This window comes from Schistocerca serialis, chromosome 2 (genome assembly GCF_023864345.2).
Source record: "Schistocerca serialis cubense isolate TAMUIC-IGC-003099 chromosome 2, iqSchSeri2.2, whole genome shotgun sequence".
Classification (NCBI taxonomy): domain Eukaryota; kingdom Metazoa; phylum Arthropoda; class Insecta; order Orthoptera; family Acrididae; genus Schistocerca; species Schistocerca serialis.
This window is the reverse complement of record NC_064639.1, coordinates 1,099,032,211-1,099,057,187: the sequence shown is the minus strand read 5'-3', so window position 1 is coordinate 1,099,057,187 and position 24,977 is coordinate 1,099,032,211.

The window sequence follows — 24,977 nt, the reverse complement described above, 5'->3', positions numbered from 1 at the left end:
ACGATGCGCCGTGCCCTCATATTCAGTGGCAGTTGTTTCTCTGTCCCATATAGAGCCAGTCCCACGTATGTCGGACATGTTTATTTCTATAATATTTTCCTACTATTTTATTTGCTGTTTTTGTTATTTCTGTCCAGGAAAAACTTAGGACAACATCACTCTTTCAGTGTTTTAGCTTGGAATACTTCACAATATCATTATTTTAGAACTTTTAACTACCTCTATGTAACCAAAAAATTGTGCAAATAGCACAATTTACGTTTGAGATATAAGAAATAATGTGATGTTATTGACATCAATTTGTCTGTCATTGTGTCCAATAGAAGAGAATGGTTGTACTAGTACAATTATGAGAAGGGAGAAGCTATTGGATAGACAAATGTTCAATCCTGTAGGACGAGTTAATATGACAGTGGAACGACCGAAATGTTGAAATGAAATAGATTCAAATGTAGGACAAAGATTCACAGAGACACCAGATAAAGCTTTTCGTGGGCGTAAGATATTAGAGGATGTAATAAAATTACTACTGACGACTAACAAGATGTACGGAAATAGATGTATTGAAAATTCTCACTTGCGTCCAAATCAGCGCAGCAATATCCTATTTCTCTCTGATCCATAAAACTTACGAAGCGGCTTTTGGTTTCCTGGGTCCTTGTCAAATAACTTAGTAATAAACATATAGTCCAAAAAACTTCAGAGAAAGTTCATAGTTGTACAAAGACTGTTTTTTAAGGATATCTGACAGTTTTTCTACTTCACCGATTCAAAAACGAAATCATAATATAGTAAGCAAAGAGGCTCTGAACAAATAATTATTATATTACGGTATAAGGAGAAGCTTATAGTCAAGCAAAACACCGCCCATCCGTTGCATGGACTTACACCCTCTTTATAATGGCTTACGTCCAGGGAACGCTTCCTGATATCGTCTAAGCAGCTTACCGCTCCTCCATAGAAGGGGAGGCAGGGACTGTGGAACGAGAGAACACCGCAAGTCCACGAGTGTATGACGGCATCCGAGCAGCTACTTCCTGCACACAGTGGAAGCAGTTTCGGTGTTGCAGTCACTAAACAGATTACGAATCGAAATGTGATGATTCAAGGACGATAAATGTTGACTTATACTCTGAATGTGACAAGGGCAAACCACAAGCCGCTTGCTTCAATATCTGCAGCTCGTTGCACAGAGTATGATATAATTCACGTCGCAACTAGTATCTTGGTTGTTGCCAACTGTTGGATAAATGTGACACGAAGATAAAATTCACGGCAGATTTTTTTATCATCGATTCTCGGATCGGTTGGATGCAATGCGCCACGCATTTATCTCTGAATGGCAGTTTCACCCTGTGTCCTTTGCTATTTGGTTTGTTATATTCCAATTCCTCTCTATCCCTGCAGTTTTTACTAAGCTCCCTATAGTACCATGGAAATTGTACAGTCTGAACGTATGTCCAATTATTCTGTTTCTTCTTGTTGTTAGTGTTATCCACAAGTTCCTTTCCTTGCTGGCTCTGTAGAGAATCCCTTCATTCCTCATCTTATCAGTCCACGTAATTTTCAACATGTTTTCATACCACTACATCTCAAACATTTGGATTATTTTCGCTTCTGGTTTTTCCGCAGACCTTGTAATGCGGTGCACTAAATGCATCTTCCTATAAATTTCTTCCTAATAAGTCACATGTTTCATACCAAGCCAGGAATGCCCTATTCATCTGTGACATCCTTTCTTTATCCGCCATATTTTATTTTGCATGCAAGGTAGCAGAATTCCTTAACTTCGCCAACTTCGTGGGTCCCAAGTTTACCGCCAATCTGATTTTCGCTACTTCTCATTACTTTTTTCTTTATTCGATTGTGACGACAAGACCCCCCCCCCCCTTATCGCTGAACTATTTGTAGTAATTCTAAGCCCAACTTCCCTTTTTTTAAGGAAGTCTATTGCCATCATACCAATTTCTGCTGCTGTTGATACTATCCTATATTCGCCCTGTTAGACAACCTTATCTTATTTCCATTTCCCTTCATTGGCCCCCACTATGTCTACACTGAAGCTTTGTTTACCTCTTTTCAAATTTTGTAACTTCCCTATCAATGATCATTCCATTCCATTCTGGCAGGGTCTTACATCACCCAGTTTCGAATAATTTCAGAATAAAACAGTCTTGGTTGCGAAATTATTTAATATCAACGACGCATTTCACCCTTTTGCGGCATCATAAGATGGTATATAAAAACAAAAATCAAACTAATTAGTAACAAATAGAGGAAGGGGTATGACCCTATCTTGCACGACTACTCAGGCAAAATGAACTGGAAGGAACAGAACTTTACGTAAAAGTAGGTGCATATAAAACCAGCCCGTTATCAAGCCATACAAAATGGAAAATTGATGCAACAGTATCTGGATATGTAATCCATCAGTCATTAAAAATTTAAAATTGAAGGTGGACCTAGTTAGAAGAAAATAAACTGCCAGTATATCAACAACAAGGTACAGAAATGTGGTTGAAAAATTTCACCGGCTATCGCATGTTACCTTGAACCACCAATTGACTCCACCATAGTAGTACAAATTAAAGTCACGCTTACAAAATAATAGTAGTATGAGTCGCACACAGCTCGCAGCACTACGTCCCTTTGGCGTGGACATAAACAGGCTTACTACAGTGTCCGAACAAGACGTAAATACTGCGTTTAGTGAGGCAAGAGTTGCCCAGGTGGTGCGCATGACCTGCATAAGGCACATTTACGGAATTCAAAAATCAAGCAAACCGAATAAATTACGATACATATAAGCACACTACTGCAACCACATGAAAGCAAAAGTACATCAAGGTAGCCCTATATAAAACAGAATAATTAGGTAAAATGAAGACGTAAAATACCAAGTCGAAATATATCATTGTAGCTGTCACACGGAATAAAAAGCTAAATTTTACAGTGCTTGCACAGCGTATATATACAAAACCAACTACTAACTAAGAAAGGCCACGATAAACAAAGTTCTGCGTTTTCTGAACATCTTAAGTCAAGCGGGAACCAAACTCCTACACTAGAAAACTTGAGAATACTACACATTGCTCAGGGGGAGAAAATGTTAAATCTACTCAAGGAGTTGGTAATTGTAATAATCATCTCTTTGTCGAAAAAGACAAGTTGCTGAACGATTAAGTGATTACCAGAAGGAAAGTGTATGCTGATTCAGCGCTTCCAGTGTTTGGGAAGTTGCTACGATGTTGCTGTTGTTGTGGTCTTCAGTCCAGAGACTGGTTTGAAGCAGCTCTCCATGTTACTCTATCCTGTACAAGCTTCTTCATCTCCCAGTACCTACTGCAACCTGCATCCTTCTGAATCTGCTTAGTGTATTCATCCCTTGGTCTCCCTCTACTATTTTTACCCTCCACGCTGCACTCCACTACTAAATAGGTGATCCCTTGATGCCTCAGAACACGTCCTACTTACCGATCCCTTCTTCTAGTCAAGTTGTGCCACAAATTTCTCTTATCCCCAATTCTGTTCAATACCCCTCATTAGTTATGTGATCTACCAATCTAATCTTCAGCATTCTTCTGTAGCACCACATTTCGAAAGCTCTTCTTGTCTAAACTATTTATCGTCCACATTTCACTTCCATACATGGCTAAACTCCATACAAATACTTTCAGAAACGACGTCCTGGCTACGATGACACCTTTTATTTTGTCGAAAGCGTCATTTTTATTTTATTTCTTTTGTTGTGTGTGATGTAAGGATAGCTATATTTAAAAGGGAGGCTTACTAATGACGTTTCTTTATCGTAGGTGGCATTATCTTTTATATAGTCTGCAACTTTTATTTTTATTCTAGTAACTAGAAAGAGGTCTTTGTCTCCTACTTGCAAAGTTTATGAATGCCCCTGTTCCTGATACTTCGATGTTGGGGTTGTTGCGTTTGTATATTTGCGCTGTGCAAGCACTCTAAAATTCAGCTGTTTTACTCTGTGTGACAGTTTTAATAACATATTTCGACTTTCTATTTTAGGTCTTCATTTTACCTAATTATTCTGTTTTGTATAGGGCTACCTTAATGTTCTTTTGGTTTAATGTTGTTGCAATAGTTTTCTTACATGTATCTTAATTTATTTGGTTTATTTAACCTTTGTATTTCGTAAATGTGCCTTGTGCGTGTCATGCGCCACACCCTGCCACCTCTTGCAACACTAAACGCAGCGTTTGCGTCTTGTTCTGACACTTCAGTAGGCGTGGTTGTGTGTACGTCAAAGGAACATACGTTGTTCTGCGTGCTGTGTGCGACTCATACCACGATTATTTTGTAAGCGTGTCCTTATTTTGTACTACTACGGTATAGTCAGGTGGTGTGTTCAAAGTAAAATGCAATAACGTTGAAATTTTTCCACCATATTTATATACTTCCTGCTGATATATTTGAGGTTTTCTCTTATTTTGTCTAGGTCCAGCTTGCATTTAATGTTTTTATTTACTTATGTTTTTGTTTGTTTGTCGAATGGAAGTCATATTCAGATATTGTTGCGTCAATTTTCTATTTTATATGGCTTGGTGACAGATAGGTTTTAATTCCAGCTACTTGTAGTTTAGTTTCTGTTACTTTCAGTCTATTTTACCTGCATATTCGTGCCAGATAGCACCAGGTCTCTTCCTCCATTTGTTACTAGTTGATTGGTTTTTGTAGACAATCTGATGATGGCCCAAAAGGGTGGAACGCGTCATTGATAATTTCGCAACCGAGACTGTTTTCCTTTTCTGAAATGTTTCCCTATCACTTTCAAACTACGCTGTATCTCGTAATATGTTTCCCTTTTCGTTGCTTTCTCAATATACTTCTCATTATTACATCGCCCTTGCCAGTTTTCTTCTGAAAATCCGTTGATTTCCTATTAATCACGGGTTCACCAAAGGACATGTGACGTCATATTTTTTACCCAGCATGTCACGAGCGTAACACATGTCAAACAGCATATATGGGGGAGGGGGAACATTTTGTGTTGTTATTTCATACAGGCTGATTCATACAGGCTGATTACCTTTTCGTTTCTGCGATTTCACAATTAACGTACGACAGATATAACAAACAGAAGTTGTAATTTATACAGGTACGAGGCATTTCACAAAACTAAAACATTCACGATTCGACAGCAACTCACTTCACAAAGTCACAGCTCTCTCATTGCTGAGACTGATGCAAGAAACACAATGTGAGCAAGACCCCTCTGCCTCCTTCGTATTCTGGCGTTGAATTTCTAAACTGAGGACAATGTAGGGAATACCTAGTATTGCTTAACAACAGTTACATTCACAAACAATAAAACCAAATTGAGAAATACCAGGCAGAGATTTTCACATTATTTTCTAGACAGAGTGTACCGTAAGATGTAAAATTAACCCCAAAGGCAAAAACGCATTTCATTTCCGAATCCAACAACTACCACTCAGCTAAGGACACTATTCACATTCTTTGTGGCCAAAATGTTGTTAACACATGCAGTCGCCCACAGTAGCTAAGCCTTAACACTAATGTGTGTGTGTGTGTGTGTGTGCGTGTGTGTGTATCGCGCGCGTGCGTACGTGCGTGGCGTGCCGGCGTCACTTGGTAACCACTTTGCGCCACCGTGGCGTGGCGTGGCGTCCTGGTTGCCGCTATCTCAGGGGACTCCGGTGGGGTCCGCTAATCCGCGAGACGAGCCCGGCGCATCCACGGCCGCGGCCCACTTTTTAAAGCCCCGTATTTATAGCGGCCTGAAATACGGCCTGCTGGCACGAGGCGCTGGCCTGTCCCGACCCCAACAGACCCGGAGAGTTCTGTGCGAGCCCCCCACTACCGAAGCCCCCCCCCCCCCCCTCTCGACGGCAAACTTTGTTTCGCCGTCTGATTCGTGACGGCCAACTGTAAAATTTTAACGAGGGCATCCAGGTAGCCACGGGGAAAAGAGGGAGCTGGGAGAGGGAGGGGAATGGGAGGGTTAGAGCAGCGGAAGGGGGCCTTCACCGCTGTAAACTGAAAACCTACCAGTAAGAAGCTCCAACGCTGCACATTTAGTGCGACGAAACTGCTTCCAACTAATATCTTAATGTCTTTACTATTGCATCCGTTCTCCTTTCTTCCGCCATCCCGTGATTACCAAATTCACTCGATAAACACCATTGGGGGCTTCTGGAAAGGACATAAAACTCCTTATAGCCTGACCGAGAGACTCTTTCCAATAACCTGTAGCAAATTTCAGAAACTCCCTCATCTCAAAATTTGGGCGGAAAGCATCCATGAAATGGAATAACCTCTTCTCGGTGCGAATTTTATGCTTGATGATTACATTAGGAAATATTATGTTAAACTTTGGTCTATGTACAAACTGTTACGGGTATAAATGCATATATTGTGACCATTTTTACTGTAAAATGACCCACTTCAGTGTGTTACTAGTTTTTTTCTGTGCATCTAACAGTCTTCCCGCGAACACGATTCATAATTTACTACCTTATGTTTTCTGCACGGGTGTAGCTGAACCACTTAGTGAACTACACCTGTCAGTACAGACTAACGAAGTGAACTACTCCTGTCAGTACAGACTAACTGTCTTCGTCTCCATATTTCAACATCTGACCTACCGTCCAAGGGAAGAAAAGGATTAGTGGCTTTCTCTGGCCGCGTGTACTTGAAGATACTGTTGTTGTTGTAGTCTTCAGTCCTGAGACTAGATTGATGCAGCTCTCCATACTACTCTATCCTGTGCAAGCCTCTTCATTTCCCGGTACCTACTGCAGCCTACATCCTTCTGAATCTGCTTAGTGTATTCATCTCTTGGTCTCCCTCTACGATTTTTACCCACCACGCTGCCCTCCAATACTAAATTGGTGACCCCTCGATGCCTCAGAACATGTCCTACCAACCGATCCCTTCTTCTAGTCAAGTTGTGCCACAAACTCCTCTTTTTCCCAATTCTATTCAATACCTCCTCATCAGTTATGTGATCTACCCATCTAATCTTCAGCATTCTTCTGTAGCACCACATTTCGAAAGCTTCTATTCTCTTCTAGTCCAAACTATTTATCGTTCATGTTTCACTTCCATACATGGCTTAATTCCATACAAATACTTTCAGAAACGACTTCCTGACACATACATAAATACTCGACGCTAACAAATTTCTCTTCTTCAGAAACGCTTTCCTTGGCAGTGCCAGTCTACATTTTACATCCTCTCTACTTCGGCCATCATCAGTTATTTTTCTCCCCAAATAGCCAAACTCCTTTACTACTTTAAGTGTCTCATTTCCTACTCTAATTCCCTCAGCATCACCCGATTTAGTTCGACTACATTCCATTATCCTCGATTTGCTTTTGTTGATGTTCATCTTATATCCTCCTTTCAAGACAATGTCCATTCCGTTCAACTGCTCTTCCAAGTCCTTTGCTGTATCTGACAGAATTACAATGTGGAGATACTGACCACCCTGAAACATTCCGTTCCTAGTAGTTTTTATTTTTGTAGCGATTCTCAGCTGCAATGTGTTTAGAGAATGAGAGTACGGTCCAAGCATGCCGTAATCCGTTTATTTTCTCTGCAAGTAACCAGTTTCAACAGTGGGTTATTTTCGTGCACATATTTTAACTTGAACATGTGGAATGACATGTGAAGCTTCAAAAATGTGCCTGGAAATGACTCACGGTTGAAATTGGCTAGTTGCACCGGTAGTAAACAGATTACTGCCTTCTTGAACTATGTTTTCATTTCCTAAATACTAGCAGCTGTAATCCTTAGTTTCCAAATGAAGTAAATATCTGTGTAATGTTGTTCAGTTCTGGGCTGTTGGTGAAAGATCGATGCATCGAAATTTTTTGTAACATCGATAGCATATCTATAGTCGACTATTTTTGATATAAATATATTTTTGAAAACACATTGACTTACAACGGCGACATTCGTTCTTGCATAGCGATATCGAGATGCCAATGTCGAGTGCCGATATTTCTATTTTATATCTACTTCTCAGCTATCGGTAAATATTTGAAATTGTTCTTGTGAAATTGCGGTGGAAAACAATTTTATTTTCATAGTGTGAAGGAGTATTACTACGTTTTGAGCCTTCATCACGTCCAGTCTTCCTCTTTGACTGTCCAAGAAGACGTCCGATTACACTGCGAAGCGTGGGGTTGGGGGAAGGGGTGAAGGCGGCTGTAGGTGTGGAAAAACATGATTTCCGATGTGAATGAATAGCATACTAGTTGCGTTAGAGAATGATTTTTAACGCAGCTAGTGCGCTGTTCCTTCACATCGGCGTTCTTTAAAAACATTTGCTGAAAATAATATACAAGTTATGATGAGTGGGGGAGGGGGGTGGGTATGAGGAAGTGGCAAAAATGATTTCGAAACGAAAAGGAAAGAAGCAAAACTGGATGAACATGAGATTATTTGCTATACTATTCAACCAAGAGAAACTTATGTCAAAGTTTTGGAGAACGTTACATTGAGTAAAGTATATTCTTCAGTCTTCTCTTAAATACAATAGGAAACAGTTATATGTGGAGAGTGTCGGGTAGTTTAGATATCATTTAAACGTCTTCCATTTGTAAATTTTCGAACATAGTCCGGCGTAAATGTTGTTGTCAACGCTTATAAGACGAATCCTAAATTCAGTTTTCGATTATAGAGGCATGTAATGTAAGGTGTAAGTTTTTAATCACGCGATTGTAAGATTGCTCTCTACACAGACCGTCTGACTGTACAGTAGACAGCTGGGTAATATTTCAAACGTGATGTGAATGCTTCGTTGTAGTCCCATGGCTGTCGCCATTAGCACTGTAAGTGGCGTTTGTCCTTTCGCGTGGATGCCTCGTTAGGCAGGAAGTAATTTCCACACCCAGCCCCATTCTCTCTCCTCTTACTAACCCGTTATTCTGCCTACAAGCAGCACTTGAATCATCCGTAACGAGGATCGATTCAGCGACACTGCCTCTTCATACTCGTTCAGGCCGTGAACAACCTTCGAGTTCTCGGAGAGGATCCTCCTAACGGTGGTGCGAGAAACCTGCGTCCCTCACTCCGCCCATCCTTTATTCCCTCTCATGAAATCATTGAAACAATTTGTCTTCTACCAGCTACGAGGAAAAAGATAAAGTACCTTTTATACAGACCTGTTGTCTTGAGTGTGGAAATAATTTTCTCACTGCAATTTAATACGTTTATTATAATCTTCTTCTCGGAGTAATGCTGATATATTCTCTGTTAATCACTTCATGTGTTTCAGCCTTGTTACGCACATTTATTTTAGGTCATTGTTCTAATACACTCCTGGAAATTGAAATAAGAACACCGTGAATTCATTGTCCCAGGAAGGGGAAACTTTATTGACACATTCCTGGGGTCAGATACATCACATGATCACACTGACAGAACCACAGGCACATAGACACAGGCAACAGAGCATGCACAATGTCGGCACTAGTACAGTGTATATCCACCTTTCGCAGCAATGCAGGCTACTATTCTCCCATGGAGACGATCGTAGAGATGCTGGATGTAGTCCTGTGGAACGGCTTGCCATGCCATTTCCACCTGGCGCCTCAGTTGGACCAGCGTTCGTGCTGGACGTGCAGACCGCGTGAGACGACGCTTCATCCAGTCCCAAACATGCTCAATGGGGGACAGATCCGGAGATCTTGCTGGCCAGGGTAGTTGACTTACGCCTTCTAGAGCACGTTGGGTGGCACGGGATACATGCGGACGTGCATTGTCCTGTTGGAACAGCAAGTTCCCTAGCCGGTCTAGGAATGGTAGAACGATGGGTTCGATGACGGTTTGGATGTACCGTGCACTATTCAGTGTCCCCTCGATGATCACCAGTGGTGTACGGCCAGTGTAGGAGATCGCTCCCCACACCATGATGCCGGGTGTTGGCCCTGTGTGCCTCGGTCGTATGCAGTCCTGATTGTGGCACTCTCCTGCACGGCGCCAAACACACATACGACCATCATTGGCACCAAGGCAGAAGCGACTCTCATCGCTGAAGACGACACGTCTCCATTCGTCCCTCCATTCACGCCTGTCGCGACACCACTGGAGGCGGGCTGCACGATGTTGGGGCGTGAGCGGAAGACGGCCTAACGGTGTGCGGAACCGTAGCCCAGCTTCATGGAGACGGTTGCGAATGGTCCTCGCCGATATCCCAGGAGCAACAGTGTCCTTAATTTGCTGGGAAGTGGCGGTGCGGTCCCCTACGGCACTGCGTAGGATCCTACGGTCTTGGCGTGCATCCGTGCGTCGCTGCGGTCCGGTCCCAGGTCGACGGGCACGTGCACCTTCCGCCGACCACTGGCGACAACATCGATGTACTGTGGAGACCTCACGCCCCACGTGTTGAGCAATTCGGCGGTACGTTCACCTGGCCTCCCGCATGCCCACTATACGCCCTCGCCCAAAGTCCGTCAACTGCACATACGGTTCACGTACACGCTGTCGCGGCATGCTACCAGTGTTAAAGACTGCGATGGAGCTCCGTATGCCACGGCAAACTGGCTGACACTGACGGCGGCGGTGCACAAATGCTGCGCAGCTAGCGCCATTCGACGGCCAACACCGCGGTTCCTCGTGTGTCCGCTGTGCCGTGCGTGTGATCATTGCTTGTACAGCCCTCTCGCAGTGTCCGGAGCAAGTATGGTGGGTCTGACACACCGGTGTCAATGTGTTCTTTTTTCCATTTCCAGGAGTGTATTTCAAAAATTATTAAGTAGCGTTTCACGCATTGAGATCTTATCAGCAAATGTAGACATAACAAACTCAATGGTGTTAGTAGCTATACATTTTTATTATTTTTATAAAAATATCTCTACTAAACGAATTCCGTATTTTTCTGTGGATTATTATTGCCAACATCGAATTGCGTTCGTTATGTTCACGTGTGGCACGTGGGGAGAGAGAGAGTGGGATGGAGATCAGTTGCCGTTTTTACACAATCTCACTAGTTATCTGTTAAACTGCACTTACTGTGCTGTGACCTACTATTGTGTATCATAATAGGCCTATTTAAAGCTACTATCTTGCAACTATTCATAGGGGAAGTTACTCGTCTGTTGTTGTTGATAATTTTGCCCTTTGAAACTCAACAATGTTCTCATTTGTCACATTTATATTTATTCCGATCATTTTCATATCTCATTTCAGGTATAATGATACACACTATATGTATTTTCTTTCCTTTTCCTGTTTAACTCGAGGTCTTAAGATAGATGGGAAGGGATGAGGAATTAGTTTTATAATGACGGCGCAATTAATCCTTCTCGGAGCCATAAGTAATTTGCGAACAGTATACGATGAACATTAATTGAACTCACTGAAACAGCTATTCTATCGATATTTCTCAAATTCGGATTTAGCTTTAAAATCACTCAAATCTCTTACTCAGTTCTATTACGTCAACAGTTGCCGTACACAGTTCATGTCTGTTAGAAATAAAATCGCTTTATTACGAACGGTTTACTATCGATAAGAGTTTGAAACTGTTTCCGTTCTAATGCTTTTACATTATTCCTCCTCATATAATGAAACATTATACCATCTAGGCTTATGACTTCGCTAACGATTGTACACTGTCAGTCCACTGGAAGCATATAATGACGATTAATATTCTGCAAACATTAGTTTAAGCAGCAATTTGTTTAACATACGTCGTATGTTCAAAAAAAATTCTGCACAACGTCTGTGGCTAACTACGGTGCCACAAACCTCTTAATGGTCTACCTGTCACCTAGTTGGGTTACTTAAAATAGAAGCATCATGTTATCCGAATTTCCGTGGTTACAGTTGACGATCTAAAGTTATTTTAGCCAGTACGGTGATTCATAAAATATACGGCAGCTCTTACTCTTGTGTCTATGAATAGTGTCATTTTCAATAGCTTGTATAGTACTTACCACACTGAACACCAATTTAGAAAGACCAAAATTCAAGCCTTCATCTAGTCACCCAAATTTATTTTTTACTGGTTTCCCACAATACAGCAATGTTTATCGATAATGCCAGTACCAGTTTCCTGCATTGTTATCCAGAGGATGATATGCTTTAACCTTGATGAAGGGAATTCATCCGACAGACAGTGGAACACCTCTCTTTAATATTGCGCAGTATAATCCAGTGACATCCAGTTCGTGATTAATCGTCAGGGTAGACGGGGTGAATTATAATTGAGGAATGGGTAATAACTTTCCTCGCATAGAACTGCAAAGCATATTACCGTATACTTATGACTTGTGAATGACAAGTATGAAAAAATATTGAACGAGTACTTGGAATCATAGATCATTTGCACTTTTCTGGCAAAGTACTTCACCAACACCTGAAAGAGAGAGGGAGAGAGAGAACCAATTTTTAAGACAATGATTTAACTAGAAGAGCATAGGGTGTCAGGTCTGGAATACATTTCAACATTATCCTTCTGGGTGTGTGACAGTGTCGCAATGCTAAACTTGATTGTACCTTCCATATTGACATCTCTTCAATCCTTTACACATCAGAAAATTATCCCCCCCCCCCCCGTCCTCCTTACTTAAAGGCCGTCAGTGTACTTTGTGTACTTTGGCAGTGTTAATCCTGCCAACATTTCTTTTAATCTCACCGAAAATTATTTTGACTAATCCCTATGCTGAAACTGGTCTTCCACGAACATATTTCTTCAGCCTTTTTAGTGGAGCCAGCCCCTTTTAATTTCACTGCACTAGCTACTGACTCCATTCTTACTTTAATTTGATAACCCTGTTGACTTTCCTAATTTCTTCTTTCGTCGACCTATTGAAATATTTCTTCTTTTCCTCAAGATTCCTTCGCCGTATCTTCTTTGTACCGATTCTTGAGTACCCAACATCTGTGCTTGTCCTATTTGGATATCTATTCCTCTCCGAATTAAGAACTGCTTTACACAAAAGTTTGTTTATCGTTTGTAATGCACTTGACGGTTAAGATATAATTTTAAGGACTGCTGTGTGAGGCACACTGTGCCCATGTAAATATGTGACAAAATTTTTTCATAAAATAAGCAGATAGACATATTCGAGGACGAAGTAATGTCAAAGAACGTAAAGGTCTCTAGCAGAATATACACTGTGGTTATCATCACAGTTTCCAGGAAGAGCAAACGCAGCTGTCAAGTAATAATTTACAGAATAATGATGAACTTTACCTTGTTCTTCCGCTATGATAGTACTTCACGCGTGTTACACGAGTTTGCCTAAATGATAGAATCAAAATATTCTCACTGAGTCGGTTTAGTTACATCAGAGTAAAATAAATAAGAGAAATAAAAAAAATACTTCATGAAATTTGTTACCCTGTGAAACAACGTAACTGATTTGAAAACAGTATATGTTACGAAGACTGCTGATTTTATTTACGTATACTTACAAGGGTCTTACAGTTTCATAACAATATGTAAAACCGAACATAACGGTGACTTATAGGTTTATGAAAATTTCCTACATGTGCACAGAAGATTGGCATAGGTAATCGATAAAAGATGTGGTGAACATTTCAGTAGGACGTTATTGCCTGCTTGTTGTGCAGCGCTGAGGCTACCTTTTTCAAATTCAGGGTGTATTTCACAGTGAGCTTCGTTATCTGAAACGAGCCAAAGCAGATAATAGCAGCGCAGAAATCGCGGATTTATATTAGCTGAAAATATGGCTGCCGCACATGCCAGGCTAAAGCGCTAATGGCCTCTAATTAGCCTTCGGGGACATCCGCCGCAGCTTTACCAGTAGCATGCCCAAGATTTCAAATGTGTGCTAATAAAGAAGGACTAAAGTAAGTTGCGGCCTTTAATAGTCCTATATTACCAGAACAGTGCCACTAAATTCCCCCTGTGTTGGAGTAAGGTGTATTGCGCTAGATTTGGGATGGCGGATAGCAATTAAAGCAACTCAGTTTAAATTCCAGTTACAGGAGTGATTTCCAAAGTCCATCCGCTCGCTCATACCCAGTATGGAAACTCGCACTATTGGTACATAGGCTTCATCTTTATGCAAATGAAACCAACATATGACCGCTCCACAGCCCCTCCCCTCCCCTCCCCCGAATCTGATAGACGTGTAAACGTTTCCACCCATCCACACACATGCAGCATTTTACGAAAGATTCGTCCACCCTAAGCCCACCTCTTGCTACACACGCCATCTTCCAGTTGGATGAATATTATTTTTTATGTGGGCTATTTTGTTGCTTTGTTAGGAGACAGTAGGTCCTAGTTACTAGGATGCAGACCAACAAATGTTCTCAAATTGTTGTCGAAAGGAAACTGTGGTTTAGTAGGTAATCTAGTTTGAAACACGTTTCATTTAGGCCTAATCATGTCACCTTTACATAGACTCTACCTGTCACAGTGATTACGCCTTGCACACAGTCAACTAACATGATACAAAAAGATTTTCATGTTAATGCATTAGCCACTAATTTCTTTTAGAATTTATAGCTCTATTTCGCCCTCTGGACGACAACTATCTTTTGAAGGCCAGTGTGACATTTTGATGTATTACCGCCTGTCAGTTTCCTGTTTGTCCATTTGAAGACTCTTCGATATTGAAAATGGCTCTGAGCAACATCTGAGGTCATCAGTCCCCTAGAACGTAGAACTACTTAAACCTAACTAACCTAAGGATATCGCACACATCCATGCCCGAGGCAGGATTCGAACCTGCGACCGTAGTGGGCGCGCGGTTCCAGACTGAAGCGCCTAAAACCGCTCGGCCACAGCGTCCGGCCTCAGATATTGCAGGTTATCTTAGTTTCTTGTGATTAAGAGAGGAAGAAAGACGATAATACTGCTGTCTAACTATACAAAGTATTCAGTACAAGAAGCATTTTTCGAAACAAGTAGTATACTGATCATAATCCGTAACGTATAGTATGACTTCTCGTAAGTTTGAATTTCAGTTAAAACACATCTTTTAACACTCTGAGTATCAGAGATTTCTGCCTAAAACCAACCTATACATGGTTTCAAAATACACCACTGGGGCAGCATATAGTTTTGATACAAAATAAATTAAATTTTAAGCCCATTTTTGTTTGACACATAGGAGAATAATTTGTTCTATGTATAACCGACTTTATGGAAGTTTCGAGATGTGGGATTGTGTCTAGGAAAAATTCGAATTTTCTTTGAATACATCACATGATAGAAAACTGTATGTCGTAGGGCTTCTAAAGTTAAAACACCTCCTTAAATGAGTGTTCACTGTTGGCCAATTTCATCTTGTATTTATTGTTTACTTTGATAATAGACGTTGATTACGTGAAACATTTAAAAGTTACTTTTTTGGATTAAAAACAGTCTCGCCTGCGAAGTTCCTTAATGTCAATAATGCATTTCATCTTTTTGGGCATCATCAGATTGTGTAAAAGTAGTTGAATATGTAGCTCATTTTTCATAAAGCCATATAAAATAAAAAATGGACGCAAAAGTAGCTCGTTACTTTTCCGCCTGTTTTCCATTTCCAGCTACTTTCACACAATCTGATGATGCCCGAAAGCGGTGAAACGCGTAATTGATATTACATCATTTCACAACCAGAGCGTTTTCATTCTGAAACAATTTTACACTTCTTTCTGCAGCACTCTGTCACAATGGCAAGGAATTTTTTTTCTCATATCGGTGGGACTTAAAGGATTAAATACGTAGCTACACTATCATGGACATCCACAAATGTGATGGAATCTACAGAGAAAGGTAACGTCGCTGCGTAGCGCCTCCCCGTTTCACAACAAATCGCATTACATACCCCACAGAGCAATCTAAATTACAGTATCAGAAAAGATGTTTTAGCAATTTTATGGGAATTGTCGGAAATATAACGGAATTTCAGAGAAGGGAATTAATATCTGAAACATCTAGTAACATTCCTTACTATAGCTTAATAAGCAATGCCATTATGATTCACCAAATGATGTTGTTAAAGACTTCATCATTTAACCATTTTATAAATAATAAACAATTTCGTGTTCAATATATACAGTATATGAATACCTTCATGTGGCCTACAAATAAAAAAGGTCCTGAAGTAGTAAATACAACCACACTATTATTTAAAGTGATAAACTGAATTTCCGAATAACGTGCGACGCATAGAAGTTTTCATAACTTAATTACAATCAAATGCAAACTACTTCACGATTAAGCTGTAAGATCTGACCGATGACGACCAGCCGCCGTGTCATCCCACGTGTACGGACGTGGAGGGATACGCCGGCAGCACGCAGCTGTCCCAGTCGTTGTCAGCTTTCCAGACCTTAGAGTCTTGAAGTCGCTACTGAGAAGGTAGAGTACAAGTATGTTCTAGCCTTCCCACAAAAGAAGAATCCATAGCAGTACCGGGAACTGAACCAGGTATCTCCACAGGCAGTCAGACACGCCGATTAATAAGCTACGAAAATAATTTGGGCACAAATCACTGCAAAAATTCTGTATATATAGGTAAAGCTTTGTCGAAGAGCCTTTAATTGGCACTGAATAAAAATTATGAAAGGAAAATCGATTACAATTCTCACTTGAATTTATACTATCACACAAGAGTTAATTTGTTTCTAACAGACATAAGCCTCAACAGTTTCCCAAAACAAACGTTACCATCAACGCTATTATTTGATAACTGGTTTGTTTTGCATCATATAATACAGTTAGAAAAAATTATAAACATGAAAAGTAAAGGCAGTTATGCCTACACCTTGCAATAGCTCCACCCGTGCATCGATGTGGTGGGCGACATGGGACCATACTACGTGGTACGCACTGTTCCGTTGACCCCACCCCACCAACACAGTGTGTCAGAGTGACGAATAAGCACTGGGAGCTTCCAATCTTGTTGCTTACTGGAGTGAGAGGAATGTTGGGGAAAACACGTGGAGGGAGCCCTTGCCTCGACGCTGCTATTTGTGACTTAGATTGAAGCTACTGCGAATAAGTAGCTAATCTGACACAGTATAATCACATATTTTGTAAAGTCGGCGTAGTGAAACCCGACCCTACTGTTTCTTCCACAATCTTGCGATATACTTCGCCTGAGCATCGCACCAGCCTTATGCCTCCGCAAATGGCAAGCAAAGTGTGTCGCCTTGTCTTTCAGCACATACCGGCTGGACTCCCGTAACACCCATTCCTCTGCAATTCCTCAGGGCACTTACAATGTGGCAAAATAGAACACTCTGCCCTGATCGAAGATATGTAACCGTTGAATCCTTCCTAGTAGTCGTATATGGTGCGTCTAGGAAACATACTTTCCCGGATCGCTAGACAAACAATTGAAACAAATCGTATTACGGAGTTTTATTACAAGAAATTAAATTACAATACTTAACTTTGAGAATTGCATAGATGTGTCGCAAGGAAAGGACGACATGCAAAATAAGCAAGATTCTTCAGTATAACAGTTCCAAGTTTGAGCTACAAGGAAAGTACCAGCAAAGAAACGAGCTTTTACGCTTCTGTTCAGGTCGGTAATCTTGAAACTTTTGTCTAACTGGGCCACGGCTAGTCCGACGCGGCGCTTATGTCCTCTTCGCATGCCGTCGCGTTGTCCCAGAGAGCGGTTGGTCAGCGTGCAATTGGCGGACGTTTTGTCACAGCCCTCTTTGCTCTATAGCTCTCGACTGACGTGCCGGCACTTGACTTCACGCCGCAATACTAACACAATTTCCATAAAATTCACGTACCACATCATAGCTACCTTCAACCTAATCTGGAAATTTGCTTAAGTGCGAGTTCTACCCCCAGTGGAGGGAAGGTAAAACTAAACGAGGAAAGCGGATGGCCACACAACAACCAGTCTTATCAATGTCCTCCGAAAATGGTTTCAGCACATGGTAATCCGACGACTATGCTGGGCCCCCCTAGACCCACTTCTCGATTTCGGAGGGCTGGATACCAGTGTTCAGCAACCCTGCCTGGAGTGTGCTATCAGATTGGCGTACATCCGTTGTCAGCCTCTCGTCACTTTCTTCTCTGAACTGTGTAAAGCCTATGACACCGCATGTTGTCTTACCGCGCCTCCCAATATTTATCAGTATTTATCAGAGTCCAAGTCGCTAATCCTACAGTGCTTCCCAAATGCAGGGTGGCTCAGCTGGCCCTACCGATGACTTTCGTGCGACCCCAAACACCTTCAAATGCCACGCACATGACTTTCATACTCTCTCATTCACGTATAAAAGTGACCTTCAAGTGGGGTTTTCTTCAGTATGAGGTGTGTCAGTAGGGAAACGAGACTGCTTTTTTTTATCTACTACGCTTTCCACTTTTCTTTCATACAGTATTCTCTTATTGAAGTAGTTCCCTTCGTCAGCTATATATCGGCGGAGCCGTTGTTCCCAGCCTTGGGAGCAGCACTGAAATGCTTCAACGTGTAGGGCCTTAAACATATCGCTCTCATTCTTTGGAATGTTCTCCAGTCCCAAAATGAAATCCTGTTAAGACGTTTTCAGTTCCTGGGAAAAAAAACTGACAGGGACCTAGATCAGGTGAAAAGTGTGGGGGGGGGGAGGGGGGGGAGGGGCTGTGGAACAACAGGGGTGTCTTTTGAGATCAAAAATCCCGTAAGAGAAGTCGTTGTGTGACGTAAACGTTGTCATGATGCAGCATCCACTTGTCTGCATTGTCTGGTCTCACTCGATTCACAATATTCCTGAGCGTTTCAAGGACACCTTTGTAAACCACTTGGTCGACAGTTTGTCCTTCAGGAGCAAATTCGTCGTGCACGATACCCGTACTGTCAAAAAAGCAAATGAGCATTGTTCTGATCTGCGATTTGCTCATTCGAGCTTTCTACGATCGAGGAGATGCCTCAGTGTCCCGTTCCGCGCTTTGCCGCTTTGTCACAGGATTGTACTCCAGGATTTGTCACTGTCATCATACGATTGAACTACTCGTAGTCATTGGCAATCCCGTCAAGAAGACCAACCTCGACTGTCATTCAGCTCAGTTGTGAGATTTTCCGGCACTACTTTGGCACAACCATTTCGCATGTGTAAATCTTTCTTCAAAATTTGATGTATGGTGAAAGTGTTTAACAGGTCACAGATTAGCCTTACTGTTAAAGGTTGGAGGTTGGTCTGATCTGACAAGAACACGTACATGTTAGACGTTTTCGTCTGTTTTTGAAGTTGAGGGTTCCCAGAGCGAGGTTCATATTCACCCCTTTTCTCGACTTTCCAAAAATGATTTGTGACAGCTATAAACTTTAGCTCTTGATGGTAAATGTTCCCCATGGACCTCATTCAACTTCTGAAAGCTCACACTCGCATATTCCTCAAGTTTAACGAAACAATTGATGGCACAACGCTGCTCTAAATTGCACTGTCCCGATAATTCTCATGTAGCGAGCCTGAACATAGGAAAATCTCGCGTATCGTTTCTTGAAGGCATTGTGGGTTGCATAAAACCGCTCAGGAGGGACATCAGAATGACACTGTATAGCATCATATAGTCCTACAAGACTATGAGGGTGACCTTCTTAACGGGGATCAACAGATTCGCAGAAGCAGTGAGATATGCAGTGTAATCTACTATAGTTCTTCCAACACGATGGTCAAAGAGAAACAACTACAATTCACTGTAAGAAAAAGCATGATACAGGGCATGTGAATATGGCTTTCCCTTTCAGGGTGAAATCCCTTCTTAAATCCTTTCTTGAACGACAACGACAGTATAAAATCAAAACCCTCTCCAAATTTAAAGTTTCTGTTGTTAGCGGTTTGGGCTGGGCGATGATGGTTCTGTCAGGGCAATGGGTTTTATATACAGCGTGTTCGGAAATCCCCGAAACAGACAAGTAGAAGGGAGTGAGGACATAATATTTCGAATAAGAACCCATGTCCGGAAACGTAACGTCTCCATTCTACGACGGTTACAGCTGAGATGTGCTGGTATGCAATAGGGTGCACGGGATGGCGTGAACTGCATCAGACTGTCACCGCAGGTCACTTAACGTCTGCCTCCTGTAGACATAGAGGAACGTTTGCTGTCACAAGTTCTCGCCGCTGCGCTAGAAATTGAAGAGACACCACGTGGGATCGAGAGTGTCTACCAGAAAAGTTTCGTAGTTGCCATATCTGAAGCAGCGTGAGTGGTCGCCACATCGAGCCGCTGTTGTGATCCATCGGTGCTGTTCTGTACGCAGAGTATGCTGGGTTCTTTTTTGTTTTGGAATAATGTAAACACGTAACGGTTAATTGTTAATACAAATAAATGTGCGTAAGTGATAAATGGATATTTCGTTATGTTACCTTTCGAATTTTTACCTAATAATAGTACTGCGCCATGCCTAACTCAATTACTGAAGCAGAAGTGGTTTGTTGGTTTGTGGGATTGAAGGGACCAGACTGATAGGGCCATCGGTCCCAAGCAGAAGTGGGTACGCCTCAACTGCAGAAATTTACGGGGAAAATGGATACAGCAAAAGAGACATCGTAAATGGTTTCAAGGGTTGCCGGCGAAAGACACCTGGTGAATCAGTAGAAGAGGCCAAACGGACTGCATTCCTGCCATGCTGTGGAGCAACAAGCAGCAAGTTAGGACGTCTGCTGCAGAAACATGGGCTAAAATCAGTGTTCCGGCCCGACCCCTAGTTACGAGATATGTTGCGACCTGTTAAAGACGACATTGCTCTTAGGGTCTCGGGCGTGTATATTGTAACCTGTGAATGTGGCAGCTTGTATATCGGACAAACAACTCGCACGGTTACTGAACGCTGTGCTGAGCACAAGCGCCATATAAAACAAAGTGATATTGACAAGTCGGCCATAGTGGAGCATTGCCTAGAAAATGGACTTACATTACAGTTCGAAAATACAAAAGTTTTGGCTCATGCATCTACATATTGGGACTCTGTTATAGAGGAAGCGCCCGAGATTCGTTTAAACAACAAGAATTTCAACAGAGACCAGGGGTACACACTCAGCAGGGCATGGGGGCGGGCGTTGGACATCGAAAGAAAGCGAAGGCAGATGCGCGACGAGGGAGCGGCAGTTTCAAACGTGGCGCATGCCCCTGGCGCCACCTGACATCACCGGTGCCGCCACGGGCAGTAGCTCCGCTAGCTGCCCGGGTAGACTTACGCGCGCACGCCACATTGGGTATATCTGATTGGCTGCTGATGATGACATCATGGCTATACAAGCGAGAAACCGTAGCAGCCCGGGCAGTCAATGAAGTCCTGACGACGATGGCAGAGATTGTCATCGAAAGCTCGAGGATTTTATTCGAACTGACACGGCTTGTGCCGGCCGAAGTGGCCGTGCGGTTAAAGGCGCTGCAGCCTGGAACCGCAAGACCGCTACGGTCGCAGGTTCGAATCCTGCCTCGGGCAAGGATGTTTGTGATGTCCTTAGGTTAGTTAGGTTTAACTAGTTCTAAGTTCTAGGGGACTAATGACCTCAGCAGTTGAGTCCCATAGTGCTCAGAGCCATTTGAACCATTTTGACACGGCTTGTGAACCGAGAACGTTTTGTTCATATATTCTGGGCTGTTGAGCCGTATTCGAATGTATTTACTGGAAACACCCAAAGTTTGTGCTGGTGACGTTCTATCTTCCGTGAATGTTCGATTCACCCATTGGATTCCTACTGAACGAACCAGGTTCTGTCTCAGATCTTCACAGAAGCTACAACCCTTCATGGATACGTCCACCTCTGATGCGGATGGAATTCATACTACTTGGGCTTAACAGCCCGCAATATTTTGCTAGGAAACGTCGATTAACTCAGGAATCAAATTTTCGGTGGCGTCTTCATATTTCAGCCACTCTCGCGTTGTCTTCCCTGACATGACCCGAGACCTGCTCTAGCACCCCTACCGGATCCGCTGTTTATTATAATCGTCCTCCCGGGTCCTTAGGCAGACGTGACCGAGTTATACGGCGTCAGATAGCGCGGGTGCTAACCCGCACCTAATCGTGGAGGGCGTCAATACCCAGAGGCGCCTGGCTGGCTGATAAGCGCCCGAGATGGCTGCCTGCCTGGCCGCATGTTGATTGGTGTGCCAGCTGACTGCTGGTTGCCCTACATTACTCGTTACACAGCTCTGACACCACTTCTTTGACACGTGGTGCACTACCGGGGATCTGCTGGCCACTAAGAGTTTTCAACGGCTCGTAACATCCAAAGGGATAGACTACTTTGTTTTCGTGTTCTCAGCCGGAGGTGTCATGTTTACAGTTGTAGCGGCGGATACTAGGTAGATATTAATACCACAAACACTGAAGCATCCAACTGCGTGAGTAATATTTACACACTTTCATCGACAAATTTACGCGTGGTTAATTCCTACACTACTGGTCATTAAAATTGCTACACCAAGAAGAAATGCAGATGATAAACGGGTATTCATTGAACAAATATATTATATTATAACTGACATGTGATTACATTTTCACGCAATTTGGGTGCGTAGATCCTTAGAAACCTGTACCCAGAACAACCGCCTCTGGCCGTAATAACGGCATTGATGCGCCTAGGCATTGAGTCAAACAGAGCTTGGATGGCGTGTACAGGTACAGCTGCCCATGCAGCTTCAACACGATACCACAGTTCGTCAAGAGTAGTGGCTGGCGTATTGTGACGAGCCAGTTGCTCGGCCACCATTGACCAGACGTTTTCAATTGGTGAGAGATCTGGACAACGTACTGGCCAGGGCAGCAGTCGAACATTTTCTGTATCCAGAAACGCCCGTACAGGACCTGCACCATGCGGTCGTGTTTATCCTGCTGAAATGTAGGGTTTCACAGGGATCGAATGAAGGGTAGAGTCACGGGTCGTAACAATGTCAAATGTAACGTCCACTGTTCAAAGTTACGTCAATGCGAACAAGAGGTGACCGTGACATGTAACCAATGGCACTCCATACCATCACGCCATACTGGCGGTGACGAGTACACGCTTCCAATGTGCGTTCACCGCGATGTCGCCAAACATGGATGCGACCATCATGCTCCTGTAAACAGAACCTGGATTCATCCGAAAAAATGACGTTTTGACATTCGTGCACCCAGGTTCGTCGTTGAGTACACCATCGCAGGCGCTCCTGTCTGTGGTGCAGCGTCAATGGTAACCGCAGCCATGGTCTCCGAGCTGATAGTCCATGCTGCTGCAAACGTCGTCGAACTGTTCGTGCAGACAGTTGTTGTCTTGCAAACGTCCCCGTCTGTTGACTCAGGTATCGAGACGTGGCTGCACTATCCGTTACAGCCATGCGGATAAGATGCCTCTCATCTCGACTGCTAGTCGTACGAGGCCGTTGGGATCCAGCACGGCGTTCCGTATTACCCTCCTGAAACCACCGATTCCATATTCTGCTAACAGATATTGGATCTCGACCAACGCGAGCAGCAATGTCGCGATACGATAAACCGCAATCGCGATAGGCTACAATCCTACCTTTATCGAAGTCGGAAACGTGATGGTACGCAATTCTCCTCCTTACACGAGGTGTCGCAACAACGTTTCACCAGGCAACTCCGGCGAACTGCTGTTTGTGTTTGAGAAATCGGTTGGAAACTTTCCTCATGTCAGCACGTTGTAGGTATCGCCACCGGCGCCAACCTTGTGTGAATGCTGTGAAAAGCTAATCATTTGCATATTACAGCATCTTCTTCCTGTCGGTTAAATCTGGTGTCTGTAGTACGTCGTCTGCGTGTTGGAGCACCTTTAATGGCCAGTAGTGTAGATTCTGCGAGTTGCCTGCTTGTCCGCTGCGAGCCTAAACCCGGATCGACGATGCTGCGAGCTTCAGTGCAGAAAACATTTTATTTGTAGTTGAAATAAAGTTTTAGCAATTTTCCATTTGCCTCCATTCTTCTTATATGGCTTTTGTCTGGTCCTTAACTATGAAAGCTACCTAACTAAAAGTTTGTCGGCTGGATCTGCAGATGCACCGACTTACATGGAAGCGCAGAGTGCTACCACCAGCTCTGTTGACGGCGTGGCCACTAGTAACGACATCTGTCTGGATATGTTGCGCCCTCCACTGATCTTGCAACGAGTGGCGGAGGAGTCAGATTGAGCACGGCAGCCGCTGGCATCTAATCTGGAGTTGTTATACTCGACTGCCTTAGTAGTGGCACACTGGCAGTGTCATCTGTGGTCAGTGTAAACACCGACAACTCCGCACGAAGAACAGTTTGATATAACTCTTGATGCTAGTCTATGCTTCGCGAGCCTCTTCATCAGCGTACATCCATTTCAACCTGTTTGTGTATTAATCACTCGGTCTCATTTTCATTCCCCATACTTGCCTTCAGTACCAAGTTGACAATTAACTGATGCTTCAGAATGTGTCCCATCAACATTCCTTGTTTTAGTCGAGACAGTTGGGAAACGCGGCGTTGGTTGGGTATTTATTTGTAGCTGTGCCCGAGACTTCCTACACATGGAATTTATTTTCGACTTGTAAAGCTTCTTTGTGTACAATATTTGAAGTCGTATGACTAGAGAGATGAAAGAAGATGTCCTTTCTTTCACTATCATGGGAGAGAGCCAAGTAGATTTGGCTATGGGGGGAAAAAGCTGACAAAGGTCCACATTTACGATACGCAGTTTCTGGCCCTTTCCTTTGTTTATCGTCGTTGCATAACTTAAGTTCACTGGGAATTGTATGCGTTTAAAGCGAAATGGTAAAATTAGCGGGTTTCAAGATATGAAAACTCGCCCGTCTGCGCCATTTCCCGTCAAAATTTCCGCTTCTGTGATGTTACGTTCGAGAGAAGTAACTTTAAGCCTATGCGAGTGAAGGGTTTTGAGGAGGGAGATAATGCAAGACGTTCTCGATCAGAGTTACGTCGAGTCGCACTTTCGAAAGGTGTTTCTACGTGTCGAGTTAAAGCCCGGTGTTCTCGAGTTGCAGCAACTCTCGCCTCACGATCTCCATTCGATTCTCGAGACCACGCAGTCTGCAGTCTTTTAGCCGATCTGGTGTATTCGGAAAG